Genomic DNA, 25,474 nt, shown 5'->3' on the forward strand with positions numbered 1-25,474 from the left:
GGCTTTCTTCTAGAAAAAGAGATTTAATAAAGATCAAAACTAATATAGGAAATTCATCTTTATCAACACATGAGAAAACATCGCTAGTCAAAATTTCGCCCTTTCTGATGTAAGTAAACATTCCCTGTGGATTCCCTTCTACTTTTGATTAAAAGGACATTAAAGAGGTAAGCATATTTCTGCACTCTTTCTAACCCATATAGCAATAAATAATTTGTGCTGAAGTGGGAAACTCACATAAAAAGAGTCAATTTCTGATGTGAGAAAAAATAACCCTGTAACTTGCAGAAAGAATATAACTTTCAAATATTTGAAATTATAGTACAAAATAAACCCTAAGGGGCCAAACATGCTATTCCCAATAGCTAACTACAGCAGTCAACTTCCATCTATGTGATAAAATCAATATTCTTGTTAGTGGCAATGCATTTTCTTTTCAAATTCATCTGTATTCCCTTATCACGCATTCATAAAAGGGAAGGATTTCTGAATACCTGACAACTCATTCCTTGTTTGGCATACATTCTGCCAGAAAACATAGAAATATCAATATCTTTGTTGTGAGGAAAATGAAAAAATAAGAGTATAAAGTCCTTTGTGACCCAAAATTTTCTTTGTGTCTGTGTATACATGTGTGTTCCCAAATGCATAATAGTAACTTATTTTCAAATATTAGAAGCAGGGTAGAGATTGTATCATCACTCTTGTTCAAAGGAAAATATAAAAGAACTCTTACAATCCATAACATTATTTTTTTAAAAATAAATTTCTATAGAACACATATCAGATGTAGTTTTCAGATTTCAACAACAACAGTTTCATGCTGTTAATTCAGGTGATGTTGACGAACTGGAATAACCAGTGGAAATTAGTAGTAAAAGTAAGACAATAAGCTTTCTCACATCCAAGGAGACCTCCATGGCTTAAATTGAAGGAATAGAGCTTATGATAATACCCACCTAATTTGCATTCTTTCTATGTAAGTGAGTACTTTAGAAAGTGGTAAGAGGTGAAAGATGTTAGAACTCTGTAACAAAGGCCTGTCTCCAGTGAAAACCACCTCAGGAGAGGTGTGTGCAGAGGATCTGAGAGCCCTGACAGTTCCCGATTTTTTCCTACACTTGCTTGCTCCTTCTGCAAAGATATCCTTTCTTGTTATTAAAAGCTTTAGGTAAGTGTTAAGTATATTCTGTGGATCCTTGTCCTTCCAATCATCTGATCTACTGAAATTGTTATAGAAACAGACATTTCCCTGGCCAGCCAGTTGGAGGCTCACAGCTCTCAAGATACTCAAGCTGGTAAAATCTTTGCACTGGCAAACCCATCGAAACCATCTGGGCAAATTTCACAGCCGTGTTAGAGCCTGAACCAGAAACTCGGGGTGGGACCTGGGAACTTGTAATTGTGGGCCCCTGGCCATGTGGTTCGGATGATGAGCCAGGGGTGGGCACCTCTGACCTGAGCCCCAGAGCTCTGCAGTCATCCTAAGGCTCCATCAAAGGCCCTGCACAGTAGGAATGTGTCTGGTCTCCGAGTGAGAAATAGTAATAAGTACAGTGTAAAAAATGTGAAACCAAAGTAAATGTTGGGTCAGCACTTAATACAGATTACCTTTTAAGCTTTTACGTTAAATTGCTTGGTAAATTATAAATGTTTACAAATGTTGCCATCAACTTCCAGACATAGTATGACCAGAATTATCCAAACTAGTAGAAAGCAACTGTAATTATACAACGGTCATAGCTAGAAACCAGGTAAAGGACTGTGGCTGAGAGACAGTGGTCTTTATGTATTTTTTAGCCACCAGGACTGTCCCGGACTTGCTGATATCAGTGGCCCAGGAGTGGTTTGAGGCTCCCCCGCTACCCCCAATCATAGACGTGAGCAAGCCAAGCTTTCAGGAACTAGCCATCAGGAGCATTTATGCAACACTGAGAAGGGGGCCGACATTTCTAAAATGACTTTCTTTTTCAGAGATACATTTCATTTTGCTTCAAGTTTAAATTGTATTCTAAAAGGATGGATTTATGTATTAATGTTTACTTCCTGTTGTGCTGAGATGCCCACACAGACCAGGGAGAAGTAGAGCATTGTGGTATGAGGATGGGGCGGTGTGATTAAGAGACTGGCTTCTACACTGGCCCTCAGACTGCCTGGTTCAAGTCCTAGTATTGATATATTGCTGTGGGGCCCTGGCTGAGCCCTTTATCCTCTCTGTGCCTTTGTTACCTCATCTGCAAGATCTGAATAACAATATATCATGTTGCTGTGAGGATTAAATGAGTTAAAAATGTAATGTGCTTTGAAATAAATGGCAATTTTTTAGTAATTACATAATAGTTTTTAAGGTAGCATATTATACATAAGTTTTACATAACATATTATGTATGTTAGCAGAGTGTAGCTATAGTACTAATTATTGATGCAGGCTACTCTGTACTCAACCGCAACCTCTCTCAATCCCTTCCCTTCCTCAAACGACCTGGCCCAGAGAACAAACTAATTTATCTGGAACCAAAGTGTCCTATACCATAGAAAACATATCTGAAACCAATTCCAAAGAATTCATGAAGGTACAGGGCCAAAAAGAAACCAAATAGGAAAAGGAAAAATATTCAGTCCTTAAGGACCCATTGATGACAACATTTCCAAACAGTTACAGCTTACTAAGCAATTCAATGCACACATTTAAAAGACAGTGTTTGTCAAGTGCTTCTTCTTTGGTTTCAATTTATTATTTACACTGTACTTTTTAACTCAGTCTCTTTCTCAGAAAGTAGAAATGCAAGAATCATCTCTTGTGATGGAGTTAGGTGTAGATGTCTATGAGTCCAAGACAGAAAATTGTTACAGGTAGAAAGGAATGGGTTATTATTTTATCAAAGACTGAAATATTATTCCTAATGAGAAATAATTCTGAGTCAGGACTGAAGAACTACCTGTGGATATTAGGTAATAAATTTGGGCTCTAAAAAATTGAGTTATACATGTTTGCATTTCAGATTCCAGTGATAAATTTGAAGTCATAGGAAGAGCCAATGTGAAGTAATAGTGTTCATTCTTCATAACTTACTCTAATTATTTATACTAGTCAGAGGCCTGGCAAAAAAACAACAACAGATGGCTCACTCAGAAGGTTTAAGTCAAGAGTGTTTTATTGAAGAAAGGCTGCATACAGAGGAGTGAGTAGGCTTTGAGGAATGCACAAAGCGTGTGAAGCACTTAAACTCCAGAAACGGGGGAGAGGGCCAGGGGAGAGGTTTGGAGCCAGGGAAGCAGGCCACCTGGCACTTTGGAAGATCTGAGGCTCCCTCAACAAGAGATTTTTATAGTAACTCTTACTAGTGAAATGTTTTTTTCTTCTGGCCTTGTAGTTCTGGTCTTTAACGTCCTAAGTTAAAGACAAGGAAACGTTACCATATAAAAGGGAGAAATGATAAAATTTGAAACTAGGAACTATGGGTCTGATAGAAACTCCAGCACATATTAAATGTATGATCTTTGGAAAGTTGTTTACAGTCTTATGTATCAGTATCTTTGTTGACAAAAATTAGGAAACAACTTTACTTGTAGGGCTGTCCTTAGGTTTCGTTGAGATAAAATGTATGAGATGTCTAATGCAGTCCCTAGATCATATCATACCTTTAAAAAGACTAGTTTCCTTTTTTTTTCTTTTCTTTTCTTTCCTACAAACACTTCCTCAACACCTTCATTAGGCTTTCTGTTTGGTAATATATTTTATATTGGAGCATGAAGTCATGTAAATGATGGCTAGCTCTGAGTAGGTGCTTAATAAGTATAATGCTTTATTGAATAGAATGAGATTTTTGGCCTAAAGGAGCCTATAGTATAATAGGGGCAAACATGTGAGCACATAAAAGTATGCTCTATAAGTGAGTAAGAAGAGAGTAAGAGCGGTAAGATATTAGCATATATCCTGGACATGGTAACTATCAATTGCCAACATGATACTAAAGCCCTCAGAAAAGAGGTGGGAATTAGGCTGAGATACTAGGGAGAGCATCTGAATACGGAGACGAAGTGTGGAAGATTATTCTGTACCTGAAGAATTTTTTAAGCAAAGGAGCAGAGAACAGTAAGCAGGAACATGTTTGGATGAATTGAAAAAAGAGGCTGATTAGAGAGGAAGATTATAAAATGGAGAGTAGGAGTGTACATTGGTTTGGAGATGGCCTCAAATGCTTAGTCAGACTGATTTTATTCTACACCACAGGACAGTATTAAGGCCTCAGAGTATGTAAGTGGCAGATCGAATAAGTGTTTCAAAAAAAAGTTAGTCTTGGGCAGAATTGATTGGGCTGACTTCTTAATGTATATATGTGAGTAGGCTCTTTATAAAACCCTGGCTTTAGCTGAAAATATTTTGAATGTTTTCTTAAGATTTGTTTAAATTAGGAATACGTTGTTTCCTGTTAACATACACACAATAGAAAGAGGCTAACATTTGAGACATATTGGTTAACTTGGAATTACTCAGTATCGGTGTGTTGTTGTTGTTGTTTTTCCGAGCAGCTAACACTAAGGAGCTCCTGGAGCAAAAGTGAATGAGTTTGGGAGGAGAGGGAGGAACTAGGACTTTGAATGCTCTTCTTATTTCCCATGACCACTGGGGTTTCCTGGATATTGGAAAATTGTGTGAGATTTAGTAGAGTCTTAAACAGAGATTGATTTCAATTCTGACTCTATCATTTCTTGGTTGTGCGATATGGGTGTAACCACTTAACTTCTCTGAATGTCAGTTTCTTCATTGGTACATAGATGTAATTAAGCCTACTTCTCAGGATTATTGAATTAAATGAGATATACAGATATGCTAAAATGGTTGGCATATAATAGATGCTCAATGGCATTATTTGGTTTCATTTGTTTGCAAGTCATGGTAGCAAGGGGAAAGGTAAGGTGTAGACTATGCCCATAATGATCGTTTGGGCAAATTGTCATGACTACAGTTAGTCATCAGCTATAATTATTATTATTTTTTAAATCTCTGAAGAGAAGAATGCCCTAGTCATTTTAGACTCTTCTCCTTGAATTCATTATCCAATGAACTATCTCTATTCCCCCAAACTTTTCTGTCTCTTACTCTTTGCATTGGTTCAGCCCACAATACATTCATACCTCTTTTAATACCAGGTGTATGGAGCATAACAGCCATTTCTCACCACCTCCTTGATTTTTGGAGTAACTTCAGGCTTATCATTTTTCAGCTGAGCAACCCACGATGAGAGAATAAGTGTCTTTGTCATTATCACATGGGGAGATAAGGGTGCTCAGCCCACTGAGCTGCAAGCCCAGGCATTTTGTTGGGACACATCACTTTTATGTGACCTGTATTTATGAAAAATGAATCTCAGCCCCCAAATACTGAAGTCCTTACTGTTGAAAATTAAATAATAGTATTGTAACTGGCCAGACTCTACTATCCTCCAAATCAGAGCAAAAAAATTTCCCGTTTACAAACTTTGTGTGGAAATAACATACTGTTGCCTACAGGATGGGTGGGGCTCTAGAGATGTGGTGTTCTGGTAACTTTATGGAATCAAGTTTAATCAGAATGTGGGTCACTCACACAAATGAATCATGACATTAATGATTTCATTTATTAGAAACCAAGTTGGTTTGTGAATGAGTCAGAGTGGACAAGCATGTGCAGTTATTTCCAGAAATGTTACTGCTTCCTATTACTCCCAGGCAGCCCTGAATTAACCTTGGCCACGGAAAATAAAACTTAATTATGTCTGATAGAAAAGAGCTGTTTCTCTCCAAATGCAGAGAGTATTTTGCAATCTTTGAACACTAGGTGGCGGAAGTGCTCTGGTTAAGATTTGCTGAGCAGTCTAGGGCAGCGGTTTTCAACCTTTTTCATTTCATGGCACACGTAAACTAATTACTAAAATTCGGTGGCGCACCAAAATACAGATTTTTTTTTGCCAATATAACAAAAAAAGGTAAAATTTTTATTTGTGCACCCGGAACGGCTGTTAATTGTTTTTGTAAAGTTGGCTGTTAATTTTTATTTGGGAAAGAGGTCAGTGCCCCTGACTAAATAGTCAGGTATTGCATGTTTTAAAATTTCTTGTTGCACACTGGTTGAAAGTCACTGGTCTAGGAGATCACCTTTATTCCAACAACAATGATGAGCCCCTTAATTAAATAGTCACCATACTATGAAGCTCACAGGGGGTTCTGATGGAAAGAGACAGGTACTTTGCAATCCACAGGGAATCTGTGTTTACAATATCAATGGCTCGGCCAGGGATGCTTTTGTGTAGCCTGCCTATTCCTTTCAGTAATGGCATACAGTGACTTAGGGCTCTCCCTGCTTATTCATCAAAGGCAGGTAGGTATTCAGAGAAAAATAAAATCTGTATTTAAACCCTGACAAAAGCATCATGTTTGCTACCGAAAATCTCTGCTTACACCTCTTGATATACAAGAAAAGATTCACAGGGGAAAAAAACAAAACAACTAACTGAATTCTTTCTCTCTCAAAACGAGGAAAAATTTAGTTAGAGAATAATCTAATAACCAGAACTACTTCTAAGTGGTACTCAACTCTGTGTTTCTCTATCGGCATTGCTTTAAATAAATGCATATTTTTGAACACTACACCAGCCATGAGTCACAGTGCAGGGACAATGTATATTTGAAAAGCTGTACAGGTAATTCTGAAGTGCAAGCTTTCACCTTTGAGTGACATTGGTAATTCTGGAGTAAAAATCAACCCCATGTGTGTTCACTGCACACCGTGCTAGGCTTCCGGAGCGCTCAAAGGACCCAGCCAGCAAATCCATTCTCCGTGTCAGCCTAGCAGTAAACAGGAACGTCCCAGTGGTCATTCCTTGTGTCAAAGACTCGGGGATGAAAGACTCCATTCGAGACAGTGAAGTGGAATATAAGTCGTTAACAGACTTCGGCTTCATAGATGCACAAAGTTCAGTAGATTTTCAAAAGCAATCAGCAAAGTGCTGACTTAAAGCACTGGGTTTATCAGGGTAGAGAAACATTTTAGGTCTTGAATCCTCTTAAGAATTACTGGCCTGCGTATGATGTGGCTCTGCACTCTCGAGTCATCCCCAGGGCAACGTGGGAAAGGGGATTGGTTATCAGGATTCAGAGCTTCCCCAAACCTGGCTAGGTCCCTCTCAGAACTTGGCCTCGGGCTGGCTAAGCTCTCTGCTTAGTATGCAGGAATCAATTAAAAGGATGAATTTCTCCTGGGTGCAGGAATGGAGACGATGAATGAAATGCTCTCAGTGGTGCATTTAATCCCGGGCAGTCACAGAGGAAACACTCATGTCTTCTCATGCTGAACACTCGCTGTTCTTTGAGAGTGAATCTTGGGGTTTTATGGAGTTGCGGCTGAGACGCTGCAATGGAAGGTTAAAAAGTGAAAAGTGTCATCCATCAGCCAAATGTGTGTGAACCCAGCGTGCTGGATTTTACTTTCCTCTTTGAGTTGATTTGTTTCAGTGATATGGAGGTACAGTTTAATTGCTCCTTGATTTAAGTAAATTGTGTGTAACAACTAGTCACTTCAGAGAGAAAAAAAAATCATTTTATTTATAATTTGATAACATGAAGTACCAAAAACTCCTTTGATTCGCTTAGCTTTTACTTTTTAAGCAAATGGGATGGCACCGTAACGTAGTTAGCCTCAGTTGTTGAAAAATGTCCAGAGAAACATTTTCCATTTTAGGGGGGGAAAAATCTCATTTATTAACTCTGGATTAGCCAAACACTCTTCTGGCTTTTTACTAAATTTTACCAGCCTTTCTCTCTCCGTGTTTTTAGTCACACATCGGTTATTGTAACCCCAAGGAAAGTAACACTGAACTCAAGAAATATCATAAACATCGATGCCAGTGACATTTTACATTCTCTGTTTAATCAATGTCATAAATACATGCCTCAAAAAGCCAGTCTTGCACAGCTTTCCAATGTTTACGATGACCTTGACACAGTTCTAAATGATTTGGAAACAGTAAGAAGCATGCGATTCACAGAAAAACTCCCTCACCCAGGAAGATCCTCATGAACCTTTAAGTTGTGCAGCTGACTACCATGCCAGGTGGAAGACTGGGATGACCAAACCTCCTTGTTCACTGATACTCTTAGGCTGAAATTCCACTGAACCATAAAGAAACATACATTTCCCAAACTCCATTTTCCCATCACAGGCATTATGGAGATTGCGATTATTTCTCAGGGGGAAACTGTCATAAATATTTCATTGGAAGTTACTCAAACATTTATAGCTGAGCTCAGAGACGGAGTTGCTAGTGACATGTAGATATATTTGCCATTAGTGTTGAATAACACTCTCCTTCACAGTCTCAGGAAACATTGTTCTGTACATTTTGCTTCTTATTCTCATTGAATGAGAACATCACAAAAAGGCTTAGTGAATAGTCTGAAAGTGGCAATGTGTTGTTCTTGAAAGCTGGTTTGTAAGTTTATCTGGAAGAGCTGTGATTATTGGTGGCATAGTTACTGAAAGTTTACAGTCATTAGATCCTTATCTATTTACTAGAGGCCCAGTGCACGGAATTGCTGCACAGGTAGGGTCCCTAGGCCTGGCTAGCAATCAGGGCTGATCGGGGCCTTCCAGCTGCCAGCCGGGGCCTCCTTTCCCCGGCTGACGGCTGCTGGCTGCCTGCCGGGGCCTTGCTTCATTCCATGCCTCCCCCTGGTGGTCAGCGCACATCATAGCAAGTGATCGAACTCCGGGTCTCCTGGTCAAACTCCCAAGGAGACACTTTGCATATTAGCCTTTTATATATATACTAGAGGCCCTGAGCACGAAATTCGTGCAAGGGGCTTGGCCCTCGCAACCTCGGCCGGCCCTCACAGGCCCTTGCAGCCCCGGCTTTGTCCGGAAGGTCTTCTGGCTGTTCGGTCTAATTAGCATATTAGCTCTTTATTATATAGGATAGATTATCTATATATATAAAAGGCTAATATGCAAAGTGTCCCCTTGGTAGTTTGATCCAGAGATCGGGAGTTTGATCACTTGCTATGATGTGTGCTGACCACCAGGGGGTGGCAAGGAACAAAGGAAGGCCCCAGCCCACAGCCGGAAGGAAGGCCTCGATTGGCCCTGATCGCTGGCCAGGCCTAGGGACCCTACCCATGCATGAATTTTGTGCACCGGGCCGCTAGTTTAGTTAATAATTTGTTTGTACCAAATGCAAAGATTTACTTTATTCAAGTACAAAACAGATTTCAATTTTGTTTTTTTTATTAAGTAATCGGTTATAAATAAGATAATGTAAACATTTCTTAGATGCTAATGACCAATTTTATAAGAGAGTTTTTTTGCTTTAGGCCATCAACATTAAAATTTATTTTTTAATAAAACCCACTTACATAGACTGGCTGACTATGTGATACCACCTGATGAATGTACGTAACTCTCTGGTTTTGCCTGTTAAGTGTGAATGCCTTTATCTGGTGTAGCAAGAAATCAAGTTGTGAAATTGGTAATAAAAATGTCAATGTAGTGCATGAACTCTATGCAAATGTCCAGCTAAATCATGCATTATCAGGTAATTGAATCACTTCTTGGCCTGATTCGAGCTATAGTAATTAGACCATCAGACACTTTAGAACAATAGGAAAACACAAACCTCATCTGGCTTGGAAGTAAGAAAGGTGATTCTATACAGTGAAGAGCTGTCTCAATCCTTTTGATCATCCTTAAATCATAGCACTGAATATACTTAGAACTTGTGTTTCGTTTTAGTGGTAAAGCACATAAAACAAGAGAAAACCTTCATGCCCTTTTAGTTGCCTTAAAAACTTCAGGTAGCAGTTTCACATTTATGTCTCAAAATTGACCTTCACGTAGGTTTTGTTTAGCCTGCATGTTCTGGTTTACCAAGTTTTGTTGTTTTTTTGTTTGTTTGTTTTTTAATTATTGGTAATTCTCAATACTTACCATTCATATATTTTTAGAAAAAATATCATATTTCTGGCTTCTGCCAAGTAATGGGAGATCTGGCAACACTGACTTTCTATTTCTACAGGCAACAATTATTGGAATTAAATAGCAGCTGCCACATTTAGAAACAGTTCTCCAGTCTGCCACAATCTCCTCCCTTGGCTAATTTTTCTCTAATGAGATTAAGTGTTAATTGTCATTTATCATGCCTGCAGTCGCTTTTGTTATAAGTAAGGCTAAAAGGAAAAGAAAACATTTCTTATAAAAATTGCTCATCAAAAGTGGGAAAATAAAAGCCAGAGTGAGAGGGTTATATGTTTTCAGGAAAAGTAACAGAATTTTATTTTAAAATCTATTTCTCTGGATTCATTCCTTGTACTCATTCATGGGGCAGAAATGGCCATATTCAAAAGCAGCTCCTGGACACTGTGCTCCATGTATCGAAGCTCCCTTCGGTTAGGATTGCAGAAGGAGGGACGCACAAGGCCAAAGTGGTAGGGAATAATAAATATATTAGGTCATCTGGATACCAGATGGGCTGAGTCCCAAAATGGCGCCAGCACCCAAAGCCTGGGAATCAGAGGTTTTTAAAGTACTCTCGGTGGGCTTTTTCTGGGCGGAGAATTCTCTGTGCAGGTCCGGATTCTGGGAAACTCTGGAGGGGAGAGATAATGGTCTTAGCAGGTGGAATGTGGTCTAAACAAGTGGAGTGTCCATTGTGAAGTGGCTTAAAGGTCAGTTTCCAGGGGAGGGGGGTATCGATCCAATTATTTGATCAGACCTAACACCTTCTCCCATGTGTAGCTTTTGTGCCACGGGTATCCCATGAACCACCAGGGACACAGTTGCTTTTCCTAACTATGGGAAGTACTGATGAGAACTGTCAAGCATCTCCCAGAATGCTTAGTTTTTCTTGTATTTAGTTTTTCATTTTGACAAAGACAATCTGTGATTTTTCTTCTTGTTGCAGAACCATTAGCACTATGACTGTTTCACAAATTGCAGAGCTAGTAGAAAATTTAGTAATTATTTTTTTTTCAATATGTCAAGAAACCATATTATGATCATAGAGATCCTGGAACCAATCAGACTTTGCATCTAGTTCAAATGTTGCTTAGGACCCGAGTCCAGGAAAGGGCAGTGATACCATTGTAATCAGAGAAAAACGCTGTTTGTATGATTTATGAGAATTATAATTGCCAACAGAGGGTGAAATTAAGATGCTATTTGGAAAAAAAAAAAAAAAAACCTGTTAAAGTACTCTAAGTTTCCACAGAGAACATATATTGCCAGAGTAAAATGGTGAACAAAAGATCATTTTTCATTATGCTGTAGCCTTAGCTGCAAAACATTATATTCTCAAGGTCCATCCGTGTTGTCACAAATGGCAGTATTCCATCTTTTCTATGGCTGAGTAGTATTCCATTGTATGTATGTACTACATCTTCTTTATTCAACCATCTATCAAAGGACATCTTGGTTGTTTCCATATTTTGGCCATCATGAATTAGGCTGAACAAAGGGGTACCTAAATATAAGGCCGGGAACAATAAATTACATAGAAGAAAACCTAGGTACTAAGCTGATGGACCTTGGTATTAGAGAAGATTTTGTTAATTTGACCCCAAAGGCAATGGAAGTAAAGACAAAAAGAGAGAAAGAATTGGACAGGTAAGGAATCAAAGTTGCTTTTTTTAAAAAAATGTATTGGGTGATATTGGTTAATAGGATCATATAAGTTTCAAGATTATTTGACTTGGGGTGGTGGACATACAATGCAATATGCAGATGATGTTTTATAGAAATGTACAACAAAGTTGCTTTGTGAAGGCAAACTTTATAGCTATTTCAGGTATTCCAGAGAGTTGTAAATATGACCCTTTCCTTTGATTTTTTGAATAAGTTAAAATGTGTGTGTTCCCATCAAAATAGGACACCTTAGCCACAGGAAGATTTCCAGAACATACCAAATTCCTGATTACTTGATACTGTTCCCTACATGTTTTCTCTCTCAGCTCTTGTATGTGTAAAAGTTGTCACCAATAAAAATATGACACTTTTGGGCCTGGGGCTGACCCTTGTAGATAATAAGTGAGGACACCATAATTATTAACCTTAGATGGTGATCAGTACGTCTCCCAAAGAGCATTGGCTTTGTTTCCTTTCTTATTGCTATAGTTTTTCATGTGTTTCTCCTCAAATTAATTTTAAGCTGCTAAAGCATAGGGCTATCTCTCTCATTCATTCATTCATTCATTCATCCATCCATTCATCCATTTATTATATTGTGTGTGTTTACTGACGATGAAAACATCAAGAAAATCAGTTGCAGATTTTTTTGCTAAACCATCCCTTTCCTTCGTCCTTATTTATTTAAGATAATTATAGTTCAGACCTTCCTTATCTACTCCATAACAGAGTGACTTGTTCCTGTTTGAGAAAGATTTTCTAACATGCTGTACTTTAAATACAGAGCTAAGAAGCCATTTCCCCATAAAGGGGGATCATGTGATCCTCCTGGGTAAAATCTATGCTGGTATTTTGCAAACTGTTATTAGCCAAGAGTTAGAATCTAGCGGGGTTGAAAATCTCTTAAAGAGAATTGCAGCAATCATAATGTTCATACACCATGAAAGTAATACCATTTCTTCTCCAGGCAGGCTTCCTGATGTTATCCTTTTATTAGGATGGAATGTATTTTTGCCTCCTCTTGCCCAATCCTACAAATTCCTTTTGATCAGAAGCATATCTTGTTTCAATGTAAATCATGCAGCAGGGTATTTAATTGCTGTCCTATAATTAAATGTGACTGATATTTTCTAACATAGTTAGAAGCAATGGTATAAACTATATCTCAACAGAATTTTCAACTTAATGTTCTATGATTTCTACTGTCTCATCCTCTTGGGGGGAGTAATTTTGCGCTTATATATTTTTTTAAAAAGCATTATATTTTCTAGAAGAAAATTTGTGCTTCCATGAATACTATGCATTTCTATAGCACAACCATCCCAGTTATCTGATCCCAATTATGTGGAGGCTCTGTGCCTTTCTTTGTATTTAGCTATTTTATAACACTTCCAATTTTAGATAGCAATATAAATAATTTCTGTATATAAAAAGCAAATAATTTGGCTCAGAGGAGGGACAAATCTAGCTCCTCTGTAGAAAAGTGAGTATTATCTCCATTTGTAGATTTATGTCAATATTCCTGGTTTATTTAATGTGCCTATCTTTGAATTTTCCTTTGAACTGGTTGTAAAATACTCCTGACTTTCTCATTTAATAACGAGTTAAATGAAAGCATTGCCGTGTGTTCATTTTATATCTACATGAGGGTCATGGTATTACTATGAAAAGAAATTCTGCTTTAATAATCCCACTATCTCACTAATAAAGCTAAAGGAGCAATCTCTTTCCTTTTACTGTATTTCATTTCACTCACCAATATTTAGAAACAAGTAATGATTCTTCTTTTGCTTTTTTCCTGAGGGTTTTCATATCACAATATATGTCAAGTAAATAGGACTAGTGTCTTTCTGGTCAGTCATCTAAAAATCACTTGTAGCACATTTAATAAATAATAGTAGCAAAGAATATGGCCAAATGGAGACATGGCCATTTGTAGAGTTTAGAGACTAGATGATAAAGCAAACATTTCAGGTGTTAAGCAAGTGTGTAGTGATGAAGATGTCTTAATTAGGAACTTAATTTCAATATTCAGCTTTATAATTTTATGAAGCTCAAGGTAAACTCAGCTATTTTACTTACTGTAAAACTCATTGCTGCTAAATGTAAAAATTTGTTATTAATAGGATTCTCCTTTATGGTGGAGCTCTATCCATTATTGCAAAGAGGGTTAATGCAAGTATAAATCCTTGCAAATGCCATTCCTTCAATGCCAGGTAAAGCTATCTTTACTGTGGAAGAAGAGCGGGGTCTTTAAAAATGGTCATATATGGTTATTTAATGGGATAATACAAATGAGTTTGTAAATATCTTTATCCTATTTTCCAGGAGGGAAGCTGGAGCCTTGAGAGATTTAAAACCAGTCTTTGGGATCTCCTAATAAAATTGCTTATTTCTCTGTGTGTGTCTGTGCTGTGTGTAGTTTGACAACCTTTTCCCATAGGAAACCAAAAAGAGCATCAGAGGGCTCATTTATATTCATAATGTTAATATTCAGGACCATCCTTAAAAACATTGGGATTTTTGTTGTTGTCGTAGTTCTGAGAGAATTCCTTAGGGAACATTTCTAAGGAATTGTGAGGGAAAGTATGCTTAGTCTCTACCAAACAATTCCATCTCTATAACAATTATTTGGCTCTACATCAATTAGCAATAGGAAAACTACTTGAATGACAGGGGCTATTGAAAATTAGTTGGTAGTGTTAAAGAAAATTCCAAGCAGATCCACAGTGAGGAGGAGCTAGAGATTCAGGTCATTGTTGATAGCTATGGTCATGATCATCATTATCATCACTCTACAGTACTGAGTTCCTAGTGTGAATTAGGTTTATGCTAATTGGTTTATTTTATATAATTTTCCCAACAAGAGTATAAGATATGCACTCTTATTCTTTCCATTATATAGACAAGGAAATTGAGAAGGTAAACTGCCAAGTCATGCTGCTAGTATATATTACTCAACAAATCTGTGTCTAAATTTGGCTATCCTTACCTCCACAGAACTATCTTACCCAATCTACTCAGTAATATTTTCCTGAATTTACATGCATGTATACATAAGTTAAGTTACTTTAAACTTAAAATAAAATTCAGATTAAAAACCTCCCATTCAGATATAGTTATAAATAGATACTCATAATGAGAGACTGTCTATTCTGGTCAAAGTGTATCTAGATTTACCATAAATTGTCTCTTTTACAGAAATCTCTGTTAAGAAGAATTCATTCTTTCTGCTCATGCTGCTCATAGTTATTATAATTGTTATTGGTTGAAGAGAGAGGAAGAGAGGGAGAGAGGGAGAGAGAGAGAGAGAGAGAGAGAGAGAAAGAGAGGTTTGTTGTTCTACTTATTTATGCACTCATTGGTTGATTCTTGTATGCGCTCTGACTGGGGATCCAACCTGCAACCTTGGTGTATTGGGACAATGCTGTAACCAACTGAGATACCTGGCCAGGGATGTACTTGATATAATCTAAAGCTCCTCTTCACTCACAAGGAGAAACCCAATGAATGTATCTAAACTTAACCATGAACATGGAGATTTCTGAGGTGAGAATACATTGAGCATATCCAGTTCTTTCTTTTCACTGGTTCTTTCAAGCTGATATGAAATGTCCTTTGTGCTCTATGTTCTTTGCAAAGAATTCATTTTATAAAAATCATTGTGATGGCACGGTTATGAAATGATAGCCAGCTGCTCTTCTATATAGCATGCTGCCCTTAGGGTTTTGGTCATTATTTTCTTCCAAATATTTTCCCTCCTACTGAATGTATTCTTACTATTTACTTTGTTGGAAAGAATGAAAATTCCTAAGCGATTGTGAATTATATCATTTAAATATGACTTTATTCAATAGCTTATCTCTAGGCCTATATATGGAACCTGGAAATAGCTGTTTGATAAAGTAGGTCTCCTCTCTTCCTTTGTGATTTTTGTACATTGCAGCCCAAGATCATTAAAAATATTTTTCTTTTAGGCAGAAAATATTTTTCCTTTGGATCTTGTAATCCCCTGAAAATTCAGGAGCATAATGATTCAATTTTTTTTCTTTCATTGTGAAAACAATGTAATATGTTTTTTTTGTGGGTTTTTTTTTTTTTTGGCTTAACTTTTTCCCCAATAAAACTCAAGTAGAATTCATCTTTTGACATGAAGAAATAAATATACTTGCTTTTCCCTTGAGTATTATACAGCACATACTTCATTATTTTGGAGAACAAACAAGATACTGGAAAAGGGATATGAATATCAATGGAATAAAACATAATTGTAAGCATGATTTTCAATGGACAAAATGAAGTCTACTGAACTTACTCTATTTTCCTCTAACTCTTTCAGTCCTCAAGTGTCTACCTCTTTCTTTCTTTACTTTTGCTTTCTTTTCTTTTTCTTCTTCTTCTTTTTTTCCCTTTGGATAGCATTTCCCTATTTCCCTACTTAAACTAATCTCTATATTCTCAAATGCAAACCTCAGGAATCTGCAGGGCCTTTCAGCTCAAGAGCTTTCTACCCACTGAGTACTTGTTAGTCTTAAAAAAAGTCTTGAGAATGATAACACTGGTTGCTGATGAGCAAATGAATTTTCCGATATTTGATGAACTGTTTACTACTAGTCCAGTTGGTCATGGTCAGAATTTTAAGGGCGTGAGGTACTTTGAATGGCCCATTTGAGACCTGTTGGCAGGCCAACCAAATTTACATTATACAGTCATTAAGGAGTGTGAATGGTCAAAGAGGTACAGTACTTGTCTTTGAAAAGACTACCTATTTGACAGTCTTTAAATACATGTCTCATTTCAAATAGCCATCTGGATTAAGAAAAGTTATTTAAAATATCTTCAGTCTTATTTGATCTCTTGACTTATTCATATTCAGGACCTTTTAATTTAATTAAAAACAGTTGTCCAGGACACTTCTTACCTTTTTCCTAACTCTAGTCCTTTACAATTTTCCCCCTCTGCCTGGCACTTGGTGGTTTTTGTTTGTTTGCTTTTTAATCTTCTTATTGATTTTAGAAAGAGAGGAAGGGAGAAAGAAAGAGAAACATCGTTTCGTTTCACCCTGACCTGGGATTGAATACACATCCCCGGTATGTGCCATGATTGGGAACCAAATCCACCACCTTTCAGTGAACAAGACAATGCTCCAACCAACTGAACCACACCAGCCAAGGCCTGGCACTTGGTCTTAACATTTTTCTCCCATAGATGCCATTTGGCCCAGTAGTTGCTCTTCATCTCCTTAGCTGGCCCAGCAGCTCTGTCCCTCTGACCTTTCCTTTCTCTTGCTTCCTTGGGTAGAACATCTTCTTTTTCAGTACTGAATCCATTTGCAACTATTTTGCATCCCTTCAAGTCTCTAAATCTTGTTTAGATTTTTTGTGTGACTATTATGTTCAAGCTATTTCTGTGATTCCCCAGTTTCTTCCTAGCAGGGGCTCTTAATGATAGAGGCAGTAGTTTTCCATAATTTTGTTGGCTGTGTATTAAGAAATAGAAGAAATATTGTTTTCACATTTGTTTTCTAATATATGAACATCAAACCAGCAGTTATTTAGGTTGGAATAAATGGTGAAAAGTCTAGAAAAGAAAAACATTCTGGTTGGAAGCACATTTCAACGAGAAGGATATCTATTGGGGATAATGATATCAGTAAGTTTTTATAAATTGTACAGGTTCGGATTATTTTTTTACATTTATTTATTTTATTTTTTTCTTTATTGATTAAGGTATTACATATGTGTTCTTATCCCCCCATGGCCCCCTCACACCCTCCCTCATTCCCCTGGTGTTTGTGTCCATTGGTTAGGCTTATATGCATACATGTAAGTCCTTTGGTTGATCGCTCCCTTTTACCCTCACCCTCCCCTACCTTATCTCTGAGGTTTCACGGTCTGATCGATGCTTCTCTGTCTCTGGATCTGTTTTTGTTCACCAGTTTATGTTGTTCATTATATTCCACAAATGAGTGACGTCATGTGATATTTATCTTTCTCTAACTGGCTTATTTTTCTTAGCATAATGCTCTCCAGTTCCATCCATGCTGTTGCAAATGGTAAGAATTCCTTCTTTTTTACTGAAGCATAGTATTCCATTCTGTAGATGTACCACAGTTTTTTAATCCGGTCATTTAGGCTGTTTCCAAATCTTAGCCATGGTAAATTGTGCTGCTATGAACATAGGGATGCATATATCCTTTCCGACTGGTGTTTCTAGTTTCTTGGGGTATATTCCTATAAGTGAGATCACTGGGTCAAATGGAAGTTCCATTTTTAGTTTTTTGAGGAAACTCCATACTGTTCTCCACAGGGGCTGCACCAGTCTGCATTCCCACCAGCAGTGCACGGGTGTTCCTTTTTCTCTGCATCTTCACCAGCACTTGTCATTTGTTGATTTGTTGATGATGGCCATTCTGACAGGTGTGAGATGGTACCTCATTGCTGTTTCAATTTGCATCTCTCAGATGAGTAGTGACTTTGAGCATGTTTTCATATGTCTCTTGGCCTTCCTTATGTCCTTGACATTTGATCTTAACAGCCTTGGAGGCTGATGTGAAACCAGAAAAATCAGTCATTTCAAAGTTTTCTTGCTGGTCTCCTGGTAGATTCACCATTAGTCATTATATCCAAGGAGGATTTAATAATATATCTGAAACTCTAAACAGCAGTATCAAAGCATTGAACACTCTTCCAGTCCAGCCGTGGATGAATCCCATGCAAGATTCTGTATCACATTGTCCTCCCAGTTCACTGGGATACTAGGATTTTTGAGGTTTTGTCACCCTGGAGCTGTTTTATTTGGACTATTAAGATATGAGAAAGACTTTATAACACAAAGAGGCAAACCAGCAGTATTCTCTCTTTCCCCTTAAATATTTATTACCTACCTTGCTGTAGATGATTGTAGTATGGTAGAACTTATAGAATTATGACCGTAGAGTTTATAAAATCTTCAAAAGCTTATTTCTCTGAGTTGGGTTTGTCTGGAGACGGAAGGCATAGAGAAGTGCATGCTGGGAAGCAATGAAATCCCCTAAACTTCTGTTAGCTGACAAATGATCTTAACTGCGTGGATCACAGACTCCAGAATGGAAGTCAGCATAGGGTATGTACGGCTTCTGACACCACATATCCTGGGTGTGCAGAGAGCCACTGGTTCAGTAGAACATTGTTAAATGTGCACAGTTAAATGTGACTTACTTTATTCTTTTTACCTACATAACATTTTTCCTATGAGTAAACTCAGAAGTCAGAAAAAACATTCTCTACCTATCCACAATCCTGGCTTTTATTTAAAAAATATTGTCATTGCACCTAATGCACATTCATGAATATATGCTAGAGAATATTGTAGATAGTTTTTAAGCATTTGCAAAGCGCTCATTCCAGCAGTCTTGGGATAAGATGATTAAGATCATATGAAGCTTGGAGGAAGCCTTACTTTTACTGGCTGCAATCGGCTAGAATATTTTATTTTCATTCATTTTCTTCTTCCATTTTTATGCACTGGCACCCTGGTGCTATCTGGAAGTGAATTAAATAGCTTAGAAGCTGTGATTCTGCAGCTAACTAGGTGTTAGAATGAATATGTCTATGTGGAGGTGTTTGCATATAGAATGTACCCATGTCCATTTTAATGTTAGATGGCTGAAGGAAGCTTATTAATACCTTAAAGCATTTATTTCTTATGCCTATGTGGCTTCTGAATCAGTGAACAGTTGTTGTTTTTAAAAAAGTCAAATAATCGATAAGGTAAATATTACAAAAGGGAAAGGACATATTTCAAATGAAATACACAAACTCCGTCTTTAGGCAGCTGGGACAGCCAAGGCAGTTCTCCATTCATTGTACTCCAGTTCATCTGTGTGCTCTCTGGTCTGGCCCCTATGAGGAAGCTATAGCAAAGAACTCTTTTTTTTTTTAAATATATTTTATTGATTTTCTACAGAGAGGAAGGGAGAGAGACAGAGAGTTAGAAACATCGATGAGAGAGAAACATCGATCAGCTGCCTCCTGCACATCTCCTACTGGGGATGTGCCCGCAACCCAGGTACATGCCCTTGACCGGAATCAAACCTGGGACCTTTCAGTCCGCAGGCCGACACTCTATCCACTGAGCCAAACCAGTTTCGGCAGCAAAGAACTCTTAACTATTACCCTTTCATTTCATAAACGCTCTCTGAAATTGATTGGAGGGTAACAATGAACCATTTTTTCTTGGAGCAGAATTTTGAACTTTTCCCATATTTCCATAAAAACCTGTATTTTTTTCTCAACTGCAATATCTCTATTTCTACAAAGGAAGCAGGGAACCGCCAAAGTCCATTTATCATCAGAATCTGTTTTAAATCAGGCTTTGAGTCTATGTTTCAACCCCACAGTGCTCTGAAACTCGAAGCCAGCACAGAATCCACCTTTCCCCCCTCCATTATACAGTAGCCCCCTTTTCCCACAGCTTCGCTTTTTACGGTTCAGTTACAGTCTAAACATATTAAGTGGAAAGTTCCAGAAATAAAAAATTCATAAGTTTTAAGTTGCTCACCATTCTGAGTAGTGTGATCAAATCTCGTGGCATCCTGCTCCTTCCTGTCCAGAAAGTAGATCATCCCTTTGCCAAGTGTATCCATGCGATATATGCTGCCTACTGTGAGCCACTTAATAGCTGTCTCAGTTATTAGATCAACTGTCCTGGTAGCTTGAGTAAATGATAGAATGAAGTATTTACTTATAAAGATGAGAAAGGAAGTGGAAGAAGCTAGTTAGTTGGAAATGGGTGAAATTAGGAGCATGATTTTGGACATATTAAATTTAAGGTATCTCTTAGATATCTAAGTGGACATGTAAATAGTCAGATAGGTATATGAATTTGAGTTTAGGAAAAAGGTTGGGACAGGAGTTATAAATTTGTTTTGTTCTCTGTGTTTTTTAAACCACATTTAAAAAATTAAATTTATTGTAATATCTGTTAATAAAATTATGTTACACGTGTACAGTTCTATGATACAGATATCCCATTGTATGCCCACCACCCAATGTCAAATCTTCTGTCTAAGTTGTTTGTCCATGCAGTCACACCAGCAGGATAACCAGTCTTATTACATGTCACCCAAGGCTCAGAAGAACATAAAAGCAGAAGCTAACTGGTCTTCCTGAGGTTTCGCTCCAGAACCAACAGGTCACTTCTGCTGCATGCTCTTTGTCATGAGTCACAGGGCCAGATTCACTGCGGGAGGAGTCCATACAAAAGTGTGGACACCAGGCGACATGGCTCATTAGGGGCTATTTTTGAAGATTAGTTACTATCTATAATAATAAAAGCATAATATGCTAATTAGACTGGACAGCCAAACGACCTTCCAGACATCATTCTGGATGTCCTTCCGGATGAAGTGACTGTGGTGGGGACCAAGGCAGAAGCGGTCAGGCAGGCAGGTGAGCAGTTAGGGGTGATCAGGTAGGCAGGTGAGTGGTTAAGGGCAATCAGGCAGGCAGAGGTGGTTAGGGGCAATCAGGCAGGCAGGCAGGTGAGTGGTTAGGAGACAGTGGTCCCAGATTGCAAGAGAGATGTCCGACTGCTGGACATCCCCTGAGGGGTCCCGGATTGTGAGAGGGTGCAGACCGGGCTGAGGAAACCTACCCCCCCGCCCCCCACTCCCTATGCACAAACTTCATGCACCAGTCCTCTAGTTTGATATAATGACAAAAACTATTGACAAATGTGGTATGAATGAATCATCAAGGAAGATGTTAGAAAGGAGATTGAAGACATTTTTTGTTTGTTTGTTTGTTTTGCCCAAGTGCAAAACCATAGTTTCCAAAGAGGTCATCACCATGACCTACAGGAATTCTGTAATAGAGTTCCATAAAAGGTGACCTGAATGTCCAGGGCACTGCCATGTGAATCAGATCAAAGGAGTTTTTGTGTGCATCCCATGTGCCAGGTGCTATGCTAAGGGCTTTAATAAACATGATCATGTGAAGTCCTCACTCACATGAGACCACCATGAGGGAAGTATTATGTGCATTTCACACCTGAGGTTGAACAAAGTGTCCAAGGTTGCTCATCTACTAAGTGTTAGATCTGGCAGGATTTAGCTCCTCATTCTCTCATACTGGACCTGCTCCCATTCTGACTCACTTTGCATTTCCTGCTTCTGTGGTTTAAAAATGATGTTCTGTATGCCAGGAACACCTCTTTCTCCCGTGATTGCTTGTGTATATATTTTCTAAATGTAGTTTAGGATATCGTCATCTTGGAAACCTCTCCTGATAGCCTCTCCCTCACCTACCAATGGCTTTAGCCCATCCTCTCCTTCTTAGGTGCCTTAGACATGCTTCTAACTGCAAGCGTAACTTTAGCAAGTATACGTGTTTGTCTTTCCAATAGACTGTGAGCTCCAATGTGGGAACAGACATATGTTTTTAATCTTTTAGCCCCAGAAAATATCAGAATGCTTAGAAGTTAGTGGTTTTATTGATTAAGGGTTAAATGAATGAGGGCATAATCCCTGCCTTTAGACATAAGTCATCCACTTCTGGGGCCAGGGAGATAACATCAATACAGATAATTAGACTGAGTATAAACACTAGGGAATGTAGGTATATATGCAGAAAACACATAGGTGATTGAAGAAATATTGGTTTCAACTAAAGATATTCAAACTCTAATTTTATCAAACAACAAGCAATTTTAAAACACACACACACACACACACACACACACACACACACATCTAAAGGCCAGAATAGGCTTGTGCAATGTAGTTTTTCACTCCTGACACTTAGGGCATTTATAATCTCATTAAGGGAGACACACCCTAAGAGGAACAAGAACAGACAGAATAAATCAGATGAAGACTATGCACAGAGCTCCCACATTCTGCGGGACACTAAGGGAGTAAAGCAGATTAATTGCTTGGCTGAGCCACAAGCCACGTCTTTAAGTGGCTTCTAGGATCACACCGTTCTCCCTTCTTTGTTTAGCATGCTCTTTATCCAGCATCTGCCACAGTGTCAGTGTGAGAGTTTACACAGCTTCCAAAGGTGGTTTGGTGCTACTGAATAATTACCAGAATCTAGAACATAATTTTATGGTCTAGTGCAATGCACAACAGGAAGCCACATAGCAGAAGGGACTACACAATTAATGGACTTTTAATTCAAGTTTGGAGGGACATGAGAGATCATTTAAGCCTTGGGAAGTTATATTTTTTGACTGAGGTCACATAGGTGGCCTGAGTCAGAGCTAAAAGGAAAACTTAAGTCCCTAGATGTCTTTTCTGTGATTTTTCTATGACATGACATAGAGAAGCTAATGGTCTGACCACTGACCCTTTAGAGGAGTCCTTTATAAAGTGTATTCCATGGAGCCCTTATGAAGGCCACTGGTCAGGAGGAATTTGCTCTGTGCAAGCCCTGATATCTGAGCTGTTCTACTTTTTCTATGCTTAAAACATTGGATTTTACCATTGGATTTTATATTTTAAAATTAGTATAAAACATTTATATTTTAAAATTTATATAAAAATACATATAAAGAAAACAAAATGTTAATGTAGCTACCACCAGCTTGGTCATATCATTACATTTTACCACACTTATAGTACTACTAGAGGCCCGATGCACAAAATTCATGCAAGCATAGGCTTTCGCAGCCCTGGCTGCCTTGGCCCTTGCAGTCCTGCTACCTCGGCTCTCACAGCCCTCGGCTTCATTCAGAAGGTTGTCCGGAAGGGTGTCCAGATGGTCGTTCCGCTGTTCAGCTGTTCGGTCATTCGGTCAATTTGCATATTACACTTTTATTATTATAGATTCTTCCCTCCTCCACTCCCTCCACTTCCTTCTTCATCCCTCCATTCTTCCTTCTTCTCTCTTTCATTCCTTCCTTTCCTCATGCTCTCACATTCCTTTTACTTTTTTCCTTTCCTTTTTCTTCCACCCTTTTTTCCTCCCTTTCTCCTCCCTCCCTCCCTCCCATCCTCCTTTCTTTTTCGTTCTTTCTTCCTTTTTAAAATAAATAACACACTGCAGATACTGATGGAGGCCTCTATGTTCCTCTCCATGATCCCATTCCCCTATTCTTCTCCCAGGAGTTAATCTCAATACTTAAGTTGGTACTTTCCATTTCTAGGCCTATTTTATAACCTTGTTTTATGTGTATATCTAAGGATAGTACATAGCTCTTTTTGTAGGCTGCACACTTTTTATACACAGTGTCTTCTGCTACTTGTTTTTTCTGAGGTAAATGAATGCACAGAATATTTATAAGGGCACCTTTGAGGGATCATACCTGTGGAAGGGTGAGAAGAGAAACAGGATAGGACAGGAGATGTTAGCTGCAGTGCAGTCTCAATGAAGACTTTGGCAGACTCCATTCCTTTCCAACCAGAGCGCTCTCCTTGGCGCAACAGACCTGCTTCTTTAGAGTTTGGCTTTCTTTGGAGCATGGCTATTCTTAAAACAGCCCCCTGAGTCCTCTCTTCAGCCTTCTCTGCCTTCCCAGTGCAGGGAAGGAGAGTTTTCTAGATGCTACCAACAGGGCTCTCTAACTTTCCCACTTAGCTTTCAATGCCCAATCAATCACATTCAGGTCTCTTTATATTCCACAGAGCCTCAACTGAGTTTAGCAAGAGTCACAGAATTGTACCTGTGCATAGTTACCATTCCCTCTGTATTTCTTAAGTGCCCAGCATGTCATATATTACCTGCTAATTCATTTCCTTCTCTTGGTGTGCCATCCCCACTCACTGCCAGTAAATATTTTAAGAATTGAGCTGCTACTTTGTGCTAGGACTCTCTGTGCTCTATTTACTACCAGTGCTGGACCCTCATTTAATTATCCTGGACTTAACTTCAGCCACACATTACACTTTATTCTTTTTTAATTACAAGCCAAAGTATTCATGGGTCTATAACCCCAGAGCAGTTCTAAGGCAGGTCTAATTTATCTTTATACTTGATCTACAATTCTCATTCTATGAATGGATTCAGCCCAAGAACTCTGCAAATTTGGGGCCAATGAGGAGTTGGAGCAACTCAGATTTAGGCTGCTCATGTTGATTTATTACAAACCTGTGACAATTATATAAATGGTGTTTCCAGAACACTATCAGAAGGATTGTAACATACCTCCTTGAACTATAATTTTTCACTTTTAGGAGCCTCATTTTGCATAGATAGCAAAATTCAATGAAGGTCAAGCTAGAGGGAGGTTAAGGAGGCAGCCAATCAGTGCTGTGTCTTTTGCTCTGGTCAAGGTACTCTTAACTATCACTGGAAGTGGCACATTAATTTCAATTAATTAAAGGCACTGGTACTTATCCTGGAATTCTGCTTGCCAGCTAATATTTTAGCAGTTTACTGGGTTCATTTCTCCATGGCTGGCTACTCTCACATTGGTAGCTCTGTAAATGTCACTAAACTTCCTTAGCCACATAGATTTTAAGATTCTTTTTTGAAATGATGAAATTTTTCATGGAAGAAACTGTAAGTTAAACCAGCACTGTACACATGGAAATCCATGTTCAGGTGTTATGTCTGAAGAACTGTGTAAGTAGGATTATGTGACTTGGCAGCTGTTACTGTTGTTTTATCAAAGAGAGAAGATTGAGGTCACATAGGTGGCCTGTGTCAGAGCCAAAATGAAAACTTAAGTCCCTAGATGTCTTTTCTGTGTTCTTTCTATGGCACAGCATTCTGACCGCTGACCCTTTCCTTGAGTCCTTTATAAAGTGTATTCTATGGAGTCTTCATCCTTATATATACACCGGCAACTCTGGAACTTTTAATCTTAACCTTGGTAATGGGAGTTTTCTGTTTCTAA

Source organism: Myotis yumanensis, unplaced genomic scaffold, assembly GCF_028538775.1.
Source record: "Myotis yumanensis isolate MYYU_CA2020_CCGP unplaced genomic scaffold, mMyoYum1.0.hap1 SCAF_13, whole genome shotgun sequence".
NCBI classification, from domain to species: Eukaryota; Metazoa; Chordata; class Mammalia; order Chiroptera; family Vespertilionidae; genus Myotis; species Myotis yumanensis.